At 41.0% G+C, this 10837-nt stretch overlaps 1 pseudogene; it reads right to left on the bottom strand.

The window, feature by feature from the left end:
- Positions 1–9101: 9101 nt before the first annotated feature.
- On the bottom strand, positions 9102–10606 carry LOC148927431 (gallate 1-beta-glucosyltransferase pseudogene; annotated as a pseudogene).
- Between the last annotated feature and the right edge of the window lie 231 nt (positions 10607–10837).

Here is a 10837-nt window from a genome sequence, read left to right as displayed (position 1 = left end):
AATTCACAGCCAATTATTCACCTCGACAGAACCTTAGTGCCACAACTCAAGAATGATCAATCAATGATGCTTGAGGTGAAACCAACTATGGATGAGATCACTTCGGCCCTCGCAGATTGCAACTCCTCAAAAGCACCGGGCTATGATGGGTTCAACTTCAAGTTTGTTAAGGAATTCTGGCAGGACGTTGGCGGGGAGATATGCAAGTTGATACTTGAGTTTTTTGAAACAGGGCAACTGCCCGAAGAAAATAATCATATAGGGGTAACTTTGATACCAAAAGTGGATGAAGCCGTAGAAATCAAAGATTTTAGACCAATTAGTATGATTGGGAGTATATACAAGATTATCTTGCCGAAGAGACTATCTAAAGTCATGCCAGAACTGATTGGGGAATCACATACAACATTTGTGAAGGATAGACAGATTTTGGATGGAGCTTTGATCGCAAATGAGGTTGTTTGGTGGATTAGAAAGAAGAAAATCAAAGCCGCTATTCTCAAATTGGATTTCAAGAAGGCTTATGACACAGTGCGATGGGATTTCTTGGAAGAAACGTTACGAGGCATGGGGTTTGGGGATGAGTGGACTAAGTGGATCATGGAATGTGTATCTACGACATCTATGTCAATTCTGGTTAATGGCTCACCAACTTGCAATTTGCAGATGATACCATCATATTCGCACCAGCTGACAGGGCAGTTATCGACAACTACAAAAAATTGCTCAAATGTTTTGCGTTGTTGTCAGGGCTCCAGATCAATTATTGAAAGTCGGTGCTTATACCAGTTGGGTGTGATGATGATTGGACTAAGGAGGCAGTTACCATAATGAAATGTGAAACCGCCAAATTGCCAATCTCCTACTTGGGAATCCCTCTGGGAGCTTGTCCGGGAAGGTTTGAAACATGGAAGCCTATTATTCGCAAACTGGAGAAGAGGTTATCCCTTTGAAAAGAAAAGTGCCTTTCAAAGGCATGGGGATTAGTCCTCATTAATTCAGTCCTCAATAATATCCCCACCTACTGATACGCTCGGATTTTGCACTATTTTAGGGCCCTTATCCCCACCAATCTCCTATTTTAAGTGGCTTAACTTCAATTCATGTCGATATTTCACATATTTTTATCCATTTTGGTATTTTGACATGTTTTGTGAGAATTGTGCATATTTGAGTCAAAAAGATAGGAAAAAGTCGAATATGGAGTTCTAGAGCGTTCAAGACGCTCAGCGGCCCGCTGCTTGTGTCGCAGCGACCGCTACGCATGAAGCGGTCTGCTCCGGAAAAGTTATGCTGTAAAGTCTGAAGACGCCCAGCGACCGGTGCGACGTGTATAGCGACCGCTCGAGAAATCCTGTAGCCACTGGACTCAGCGACCGCTGCAGGATATGCAGCGGCCGCTACCCAAAATCAACAGAGGCTTCGAACAATGCACAGCGACCGCTGGCCAAGGTGCAGCGGTCCGCTGCGAAAAGGCGGTGCACAAATTTACCTAGATTTTCTCCAGATTTTACCTAAATTAGCCAACCTTTTCCTTCTATCCATGGGATTCGACCTACTCCCTATATATACCCCCTAAACCTCTTCATTCAACACACACCTTTTACACTCTTTGCCTCACAATTCTAGAGCAAGATATTTGAGAGTTCTTCGCTGCGGAAGAGGTTGAAGACGAAGTCAAGTGAAGATCAAGGCTACATGATTCTACCTTTGGGTTTTATCACTTTAGTTCTTATGTTTACATTGTTTTCCCTTCAAACTATGTTTTTAGATTATTCTATCATGTGTAACTAAATTCATAGGATTCTAGGAATATGTTAGTAACTATTTTTGGTTTATACAATTCCGTTTTTTATTTAATATCCATTTTGTTTATACTTCGTTTCTTCCTTAAGTTGTTCTGTAATACTGCATGCTTGAGTGATACATTCGATGCTGATTCGATATAACTTGCTACATAATCGTGAGAGGAGGTTGGCGAGTTAGATCCACTTAATAGACACTACAATTAGCATCCCTTAAACTGGCACTGTTAATTGAGAGTGGGGACTTTACAATGGTCTTAGGAGCTTTTAGGAGTTACGATTCTAGGATTGACAACCCTAGTGTTAGTAATCTACGATTGTACCGCATGGGCATAACTAGTGTGACTCGTTCTATCGAAGTATAAACTGTGCTAGGGTATTGTAGTAGGAATTTGTATAACCATAGTTGTGAACGCACATCCCTGGAATTCTCTTATGTCATTTATTCGACCTTTAGTTTGTGTTGCATTCATCCACTTACTGCTTTCAGTTTAATTGTTTTCCAAAAATTCTCTATTTCTCCAAATAGTATTTGACGCTTAGTAGAAGGTAGCCAATCGGTGATCTTATTCCCCGTGTTCGACAACCCGGTACTGACCTTTAGTTATACTAGATCTACCTTGTATACTTGCAGGTATATTTAGTGCTAATAAGTAGTGCATCACCTACTATCTCAGTTTGTTTTGTATGTCGAAAAAGGTGGCTAGGCGTATTATACAGGTCCAGAGATATTTCTTCTGGGGTAAGAATATCGGGGAAAAAGGTGGAAACTTGATAGCTTGGGACGTCATCCAAAAGCCAATCGATAGAGGGGGGTTGGGCGTCGGGGACATACATACCCGGAATGCAGCCTTGCTCTTTAAATGGTGGTGGCGTCGGGGACAAATTATTGATTTCAGTTTTTTCAACAAAGAAATCCCAGAGGTGGCTTGCAAAGGAATCCAGATGAGAGTGGACAATGGAAATTGAACAAGGTTTTGGTTAGATCACTGGACGGGAGGCCAGAGCTTGAAAGACACATTTCCTAGACTTTGTGTCGTGTCTAACCAGAAGAACCGATACATTGATGATATGGGAGTTTGGGAGAATGGGTCTTGGAGTTGGAGCTTCAGATGGTAAAGGAATTTGTTTGCATGGGAGGTGGATTTGGTTGAGCAACTTTCCGAAGCTATTGACCATACCTCTCTTACCTCTCTTAAGCTATTTGGTTGAGCAACTTTCCACATTTTATCATGTTCCAGTTAAAATTGACTTTAGAAAACTCTCACTTTATATAGTGATAGATTTTGACAACAAATTATCGATATTGTAATTAAATTTCTCACTTTCATATCAAATGAAATGTTGAAAGTAAATTAACGCCAGCTATTCATTTTTCAAAAAATGCACTTAACTAGCCCTCATTTGATGAGAGCAATGTGGAAGATGGTCTGAAAAATAAATATGCACAGAGTCATTTTGTATTTTTTCAAATAATAATAAAAACTTTATAGTACTCCTATAATCCTATTTGTTATTTTTTCAGGAAATCTTTCGAATATGACTATAAACATAAACTCAGATTGAATCGAAACAATGACGGACCCAGAAATCCGAACTCGTGGGGTCGAAAATAATTAATACTACTTAATATACAATATAAAGTACTAATATTTAAATAATTACTATATACTTATAATTTAAATATTCTTTTTAGGCATGGTAATTAATTAATGCAATCATCCATATTTTGAAAAAATAAAAAACACGTCACACAATATATTGTTTAGACTTATATAACAATTTTAATATTTTAAAATATTTTATTTTAAATTAGTGATATGTAATGCAATTTTTTTATCATTTTTATTATTTTAAGTATGCTTTTGTTAACTTTAAAGAATACCATTAATTTATTTGTACTATAAAACATATTACTATTAAACTGAAAATCAAGTTAAATTAATGAGTCATACTAATAATAAAATACAATTAAACTAAAAAAGAACACGTGAAATATCTTAAATAAATTATAATAAAACAAAATTAAACCAAACCGCTAGGTTTACTAAATCAAAACAACGTAGCGCCGCCGTGTTCTCTTCTCCATTGTATTTCCAAACTTTTTTTCTTTTCAATTTTCTCAAGGAAGCTCTCTTCTCTGAAATGATTTCACCTCCTACACCCTATTCCTCTAATTCTCTTCCTCATTTCTTCTCTATGAAGACGAAGCAACTATAGGGTGGGTGATGAGTCTCGTTCTAACCCTTGGTTACTGGTCAATATAACGTGCTTTATTGAATAATAACTGCAAAATAGTTGTTAAAGTGTGCAGGTTGAGGTACTAAATCAGATGAAAAGGATTAGAAGGAATTCGGGTGAAAAAGCAGCAAAAGTGTGCAAACTGGTCAGTATGAGCAGAAAAGGTGCAAACTAGCCAGGATGGATGCCACGGAACTGGACACGAGAAAGAAGGACTTGCTTGGAACAATCAACTACTAAAGAGGGGCAAAATTGTTATTTCGCATGAAGAGGCAGCCCTAGAAATTAGGGCAAGCCACCCTATAAATAGGAGTTGAACATAAGGAGGAATAACTTTTGACTTTTATCATCACTTTGAGAACACTTTTTGGGAGAATACCTCCATTAGCTCTAAGTTCCACTCCCTAAATCCAGCAGCCTGCCATGAAGATTTCGGCCACCAGCCGGCGGGGAGTCATCATGCCTGAATCATTCCAGCCATCGTAGGCCAGTTCCAGTCTCAGAAGAAGCCATCGGCCATTTACATGCTTTCTTTAAATGCTTTCTTAGTTTAAGAACTTGTTTTACTTACATTTGTCTCAGATTTCAGTAGTTAATCTGTTTAAAGCATCTTTTGGTTTGAAAGTTTGAATGAAGTTAAGTTTTTATGGTTTTATTTGAGTTTCAGCTTTGTTATTGCTTTAAATCTCTCTAGTTAGCTAGATCTGATAGTTTTATGTTGTTTAAGTGCTTGAATCTGCCTAGCTTAGTTAGATATAGTATTTCCAAAAGTGTTTACAAGTTTTAATATGGTTAAGTTTCTCAAAAATGCATGGAATTCGTTTCTGCTTGTTTCTGTCACCCTGTCCTGTTGACCAGTATGCGTAAATTTCAGTTTTTCTTGCTTTCGTTCTTAATTTCAAGTTAAATATTACATTTACGAATTTTTGAGCTCGAGCATTCATCAATGGAGTTTGTTAGATCTGGTTAGTTTAGCTTGGTGAAGAAGAAAATGTCACAGTCAAAGATATGTTGCTTTTGTTACTTTTTGCTTTTGTACTTGCACTTTTTTCAGCTTTTCTGCAAACCCAGCAGCCAGTCTGCCAGCATGTCCTTTGATTCCCTTTACCTTTTGTCTAGTCATTTTTAGTAAGTTTCGTCTAGTAGTTTCTCATATGCATAACTAGGTGTCCAACTTTCACATTCACGTACACATCCAACAACATTAAGCATTTAGTTACTTACTGGTCAGTATAGGTAGAGTCTCATTTTAATTTTACGCCTAGGTAGAACTCAACCCCAAAAGCGTGGTAGCTAACCAACCCTTCCAAAATGTCTTTGCAATTTCACTTCGCCTACATCCATCTCTGTGGGATCGACCCTTACTCCACTATACTAGCCAGTAGAAGTGGGTTGAGGTATTTTTGTTGACAAGAGGTTTTAGGCACAGACCCAACGACACAGCTAGGTCTAGGCACCCTCCTGGCCAGTTGACACGCACACACTCAGAGTCGCCGCCCTAATATAAAACCTCGTCTTGTCAAATGGCGCCGTTGCCGGGGATGGATGACGTATCATGTGCTTTTGTTAAGAATTTTGGTGTAAATATTGTAAATAAACTTTTTTTTATTTTTTGTGTTCCGCAGTTTAAAGACACTGAGTCCAACTGGCTAAGGAGAGAAGGGGTAGATCCAGTCACCACTCATTCAGGATTAACCACTGCCTTGCCTGTTGACTTGGATGCGAGCATTGAGGAAGATTGCTGCACAACCATCAAAAGTGAATCAGAATCAATATCCACAGCTGAAGAGGAGAATGCTGCCGAGATGGCTGAGGGTCCAGACCTCGCATCTGAGGCAGTAGGAGATAAGAGCCCAGCAGAGCCGATAAGAGAACCAGAGGAGGAACCCGCCAAGCCAATAGAGAAGGGGGAGTCCGAGAAAGTGATGGAAACGGAACCACAAGTCCCTACTGCCAGTCTGTGGCAGAAAAGTCAACCTTGACGAAACCCGAACAGATAAAGTGGAAGTTGGTATTAAGTGATGAGCCGAAGGAGAAGCAGAGGCCGACGCGTGTATCGAAAAGATACCTCGGGCATGGGATGGCAAAGAAGACAGGGGCAACCACTGCATTTAAGGAAATGGAGATTTCGAGCGATGAAGATCAGGAGGATCCTACAAAACCTGGGGAGAATCCCGACTTGACTATTGCCCAGAAGGAAAGCCACCCAATTACAGAATCAGAATCGCCTACCGCTACTAGCCAGGAAGAAGGGACTCCTACAAAACCTGGGGAGAACCTATTTGAAGGGCCAAAAGAGGAGGCGGTCGTTGAAGCCCGAGAGCGCCTGTCTACTGCCTAGGAAGAGATACCAGCACCAGAAACCGACGTACATGAAAAGCAAGACAAAGAGGAAAGATACAACCAAGAAAGAAATAGGAAAGGCATGGGGGCAACAAGGAAAAAGGAGGAGACCAAGAATTCCAGGGAGGTCCTAACGGCCGTTATCATCAGGAAACTGGAACGATGGCCCAAACTGATCTGGAGCAAGGCCCCTTTAACCATCGTCTGCGGCCCATGGAAAAGAGGAAAATCATGGGGACTTTCAAGAATCATAAGAAAAAGAGAGTGACACCTCCGATGATGTACCACCTGAAATACCCAGCACAGCAGCTACACAATGCACCACCCCAAGGAGGAGCCGAAGGAAGCAATGACACACCCCCACACTGACCAGTTAGTTTTTCTTTTAGATTTTTGTAATTTTTAGTTTCTTTTCTATGTGTGTCAGTTTTATGTTTATGTGTTAATACGTTTGTGATATCATGCGTATACCCCTTTTTCATAACACTTAGCCTATTGCATAGTCTAAGTGTGAGAAGTTATATAGTATGTTTTGCATATCTTGTTTTTGTTCTACTTTGTCTATAGGTTCTCTATGTTAGTTACTCTTGTCCCACTTAGCCTATTGCATAGTCTAAGTGTGAGAAGTTTTCATATGTAGTATGTTTTCCATGTGTTATGTGTTTTTCTATGTTTTCTGTGTTTCTATGTGTTTGATACTAGCCATCATGTTTTCCACTTCACTGAGCTACTTGAGGGCAAGAAAGGATGAAGTGGGAGGGTTAATGGCCAGTATAACTGTATATATGTGTTGTCGCGCGTCGAGTCAGTCCCTAGTAAGTCAGTTTACTAAATCAGATGAAAAGGATTAGAAGGAATTCGGGTGAAAAAGCAGCAAAAGTGTGCAAACTGGTCAGTATGAGCAGAAAAGGTGTAAACTAGCCAGGATGGATGCCACGGAACTGGACACGAGAAAGAAGGACTTGCTTGAAACAATCAACTACTAAAGAGGGGCAAAATTGTTATTTCGCATGAAGAGGCAGCCCTAGAAATTAGGGCAAGCCACCCTATAAATAGGAGTTGAACATAAGGAGGAATAACTTTTGACTTTTATCATCACTTTGAGAACACTTTTTGGGAGAATACCTCCATTAGCTCTAAGTTCCACTCCCTAAATCCAGCAGCCTGCCATGAAGATTCCGGCCACCAGCCGGCGGGGAGTCATCATGCCTGAATCATTCCAGCCGTCGTAGGCCAGTTCCAGTCTCAGAAGAAGCCATCGGCCATTTACATGCTTTCTTTAAATGCTTTCTTAGTTTAAGAACTTGTTTTACTTACATTTGTCTCGGATTTCAGTAGTTAATCTGTTTAAAGCATCTTTTGGTTTGAAAGTTTGAATGAAGTTAAGTTTTTATGGTTTTATTTGAGTTTCAGCTTTGTTATTGCTTTAAATCTCTCTAGTTAGCTAGATCTGATAGTTTTATGTTGTTTAAGTGCTTGAATCTGCCTAGCTTAGTTAGATATAGTATTTCCAAAAGTGTTTACAAGTTTTAATATGGTTAAGTTTCTCAAAAATGCATGGAATTCGTTTCTGCTTGTTTCTGTCACCCTGTCTTGTTGACCAGTATGCGTAAATTTCAGTTTTTCTTGCTTTCGTTCTTAATTTCAAGTTAAATATTGCATTTACGAATTTTTGAGCTCGAGCATTCATCAATGGAGTTTGTTAGATCTGGTTAGTTTAGCTTGGTGAAGAAGAAAATGTCACAGTCAAAGATATGTTGCTTTTGTTACTTTTTGCTTTTGTACTTGCACTTTTTTCAGCTTTTCTGCAAACCCAGCAGCCAGTCTGCCAGCATGTCCTTTGATTCTCTTTACCTTTTGTCTAGTCATTTTTAGTAAGTTTCGTCTAGTAGCTTCTCATATGCATAACTAGGTGTCCAACTTTCACATTCACGTACACATCCGACAGCATTAAGCATTTAGTTACTTACTGGTCAGTATAGGTAGAGTCTCATTTTAATTTTACGCCTAGGTAGAACTCAACCCCAAAAGCGTGGTAGCTAACCAACCCTTCCAAAATGTCTTTGCAATTTCACTTCACCTACATCCATCTCTGTGGGATCGACCCTTACTCCACTATACTAGCCAGTAGAAGTGGGTTGAGGTATTTTTGTTGAAAAGAGGTTTTAGGCACAGACCCAACGACACAGCTAGGTCAAGGCACCCTCCTGGCCAGTTGGCACGCACACACTCAGAGTCGCCGCCCTAATATAAAACCTCGTCTTGTCAGTGGGGTCAGAGCTGGAGCAGGCCTGGGTCGACGGCCGAATTTGGGAGCTTCTCGGAGGTTTTCACGGACTGGCGGCCGACCCTACCCGATCCCACCTGGGTCCGTCAGTGCATCGAAAGTAGTAATAGTCGAGAAATAATATGGACTCATGGTATTTAGATAGGTCAAGAATTGATTCACATGGAGTGCATGTGCGTGAAAAATGATAATTATTCCTCCTGGCAAAATGATAATTATGCCGCTGAATATAAATTTGAAAATTAGAATACGAAAACAATCACAATCTTACCAAATTTAACTATTGGGAAATTAGTTTTAAAGTTGAATCGTAATAGTACGAAATTAGTGTTCCAAAACTTCATTCTACAATATACTCTATTCCTTCGAAATTAATAAGCTGCGCCATGCGGGCATAGTAAATATTACTCTCTTGGTCCCATAAAAATATGTGCAATATATATGACACGAGAATTAAGACAAAACAAGTAAAGTGAGAGGGAGAATAGTATAGTAAAATAAGAGAAAAAGAGAAGAATGATAATGAAAGTAGTATTAGTAGATAGTGAGATCTAATTATTAAATTGATATAACTTTTCAAAAATAGAATGCATGTATTTATATGATACGAACGAAAATGGAAAGTGCATATAATTTTATGGGACGAATGGAGTATTTTAGTCCAACGACGAGCGTGTCCGCACAACTTGGTCCACAAAATCCTGAATGTTCTTAGAAGACGAACCACCCTCCGCCACCGCCGCCTCAGCCGACTTCTTCCACTTGACCGCGTTCTCCCTAAATTCAGCCACCCGTGGGCCGCTGATCACCGCCTTCAAACCACTCGCCACCTCACCGACTTATTAAATCACAGACTATGCGGCTCCCGCAAAACCCACAGAAATGAAACCCCCGATTTTAAAATCCCGTGCGCGATCTCGTCCACTTGCTCCTGCTTCAAATGCACAACGCTCCCAAACGAAACATACGCCACGGAGCAGGCGGGCTTCGAGTCCAGCCACTCCGTACACCTCTCCGCCGCGTAATAATCCGCTCGAATCCCCGACGCGCCGCCGGGTTCCTTGAACAGTGGGCCCACTGTCATAATCGGCTTACAAATCCTCGACATATATTCGATAGTTTCAAGCTCCAGCTCTTGGAATGTATCCATCAAGACGCAAAAAGTCTTGGACAAGTTCCCAATCTGCCCCAAAATCGCCTTGCCCAGGACACGGAAGGTCGCAGATGGATGCAAGAAGCTGGGAAATTCATCATGCTCCAAAACAGGTAAATTCGGAATCTCAACTCGGATATCCAACGCTTCTTCGGTGGGAAATGGCACGAGATTATGATAGTAATGGTAATAACCGGCGAAGCAAGCGCAAGACTGAACCCAAAGCATAGCGCAGGGGATTCCGAGGCCGTCCGCAATGTCGCAGACCCACGGGATGAAAGGGTTGTTGATGACGCAAGAAACGGGGCGGCCGAGCTCCTCCTGCTTACGGATCATCTGCGGGAGTTTTTCCCGGCCGACAAGCTCGAGGCGGGCCAAGAAGGACTCGAGGTCGTGGTCGCCGGTCCCGTCATCAATGAACTCGAAGCGGATGGTGCCGCGGCCGCAGCGAGTGGGGACGTCGTCGGTGATGGTGTTTGTTTTCCGGATGATTGCGCCGGCGGATTCCGGGGCGCAGAAGGAGATGAACAGGCCGGAATGCGCGAGGCGGCGGGCGAGGCGGAGGAGGGGGTTGATGTTGCCCTGGCCTAGGAAGGAAACCATGAAGACATGGATGGATTTTGGAGTTTCGTTGACGGAAGAGAGAGAGGTGGTCGCCATGTTCTGTATGTTTCTTTTGGGTTTCTTACTTTCTTTGTTGTGAGGGAAGACGTTTCAACTTTCGATAATTCATTATCGGGACTACACAAAAAATTATAAGCGCACAAATTACGTGAGCGGGCCCACCCACCTCTTTCTTTGTTTATTGATTTCTAACTCGAAACTATAATATGTGTAATTAAAGCATAACTTTCGGGGCCATTGGTAGCTATAGTAGCTATGTTACGACTAGATAAGGGCAGTAATCTGAGTTTATTTGTGTGTTTAGTAGCTATGTCATCAATCTGTGTTGCCCGTGTTTTATACGCACAAAATTCACTGAAAAACCTGTATTTCAACTATATTTGT

Source organism: Salvia hispanica, chromosome 4, assembly GCF_029641045.1.
Source record: "Salvia hispanica isolate PSC_SH4W2 chromosome 4, Shi_PSC_v1, whole genome shotgun sequence".
NCBI lineage: Eukaryota > Viridiplantae > Streptophyta > Magnoliopsida > Lamiales > Lamiaceae > Salvia > Salvia hispanica.
The sequence above is the reverse complement of the archived record's forward strand: the minus strand, read 5'-3'. Positions and strand labels throughout refer to the sequence as shown.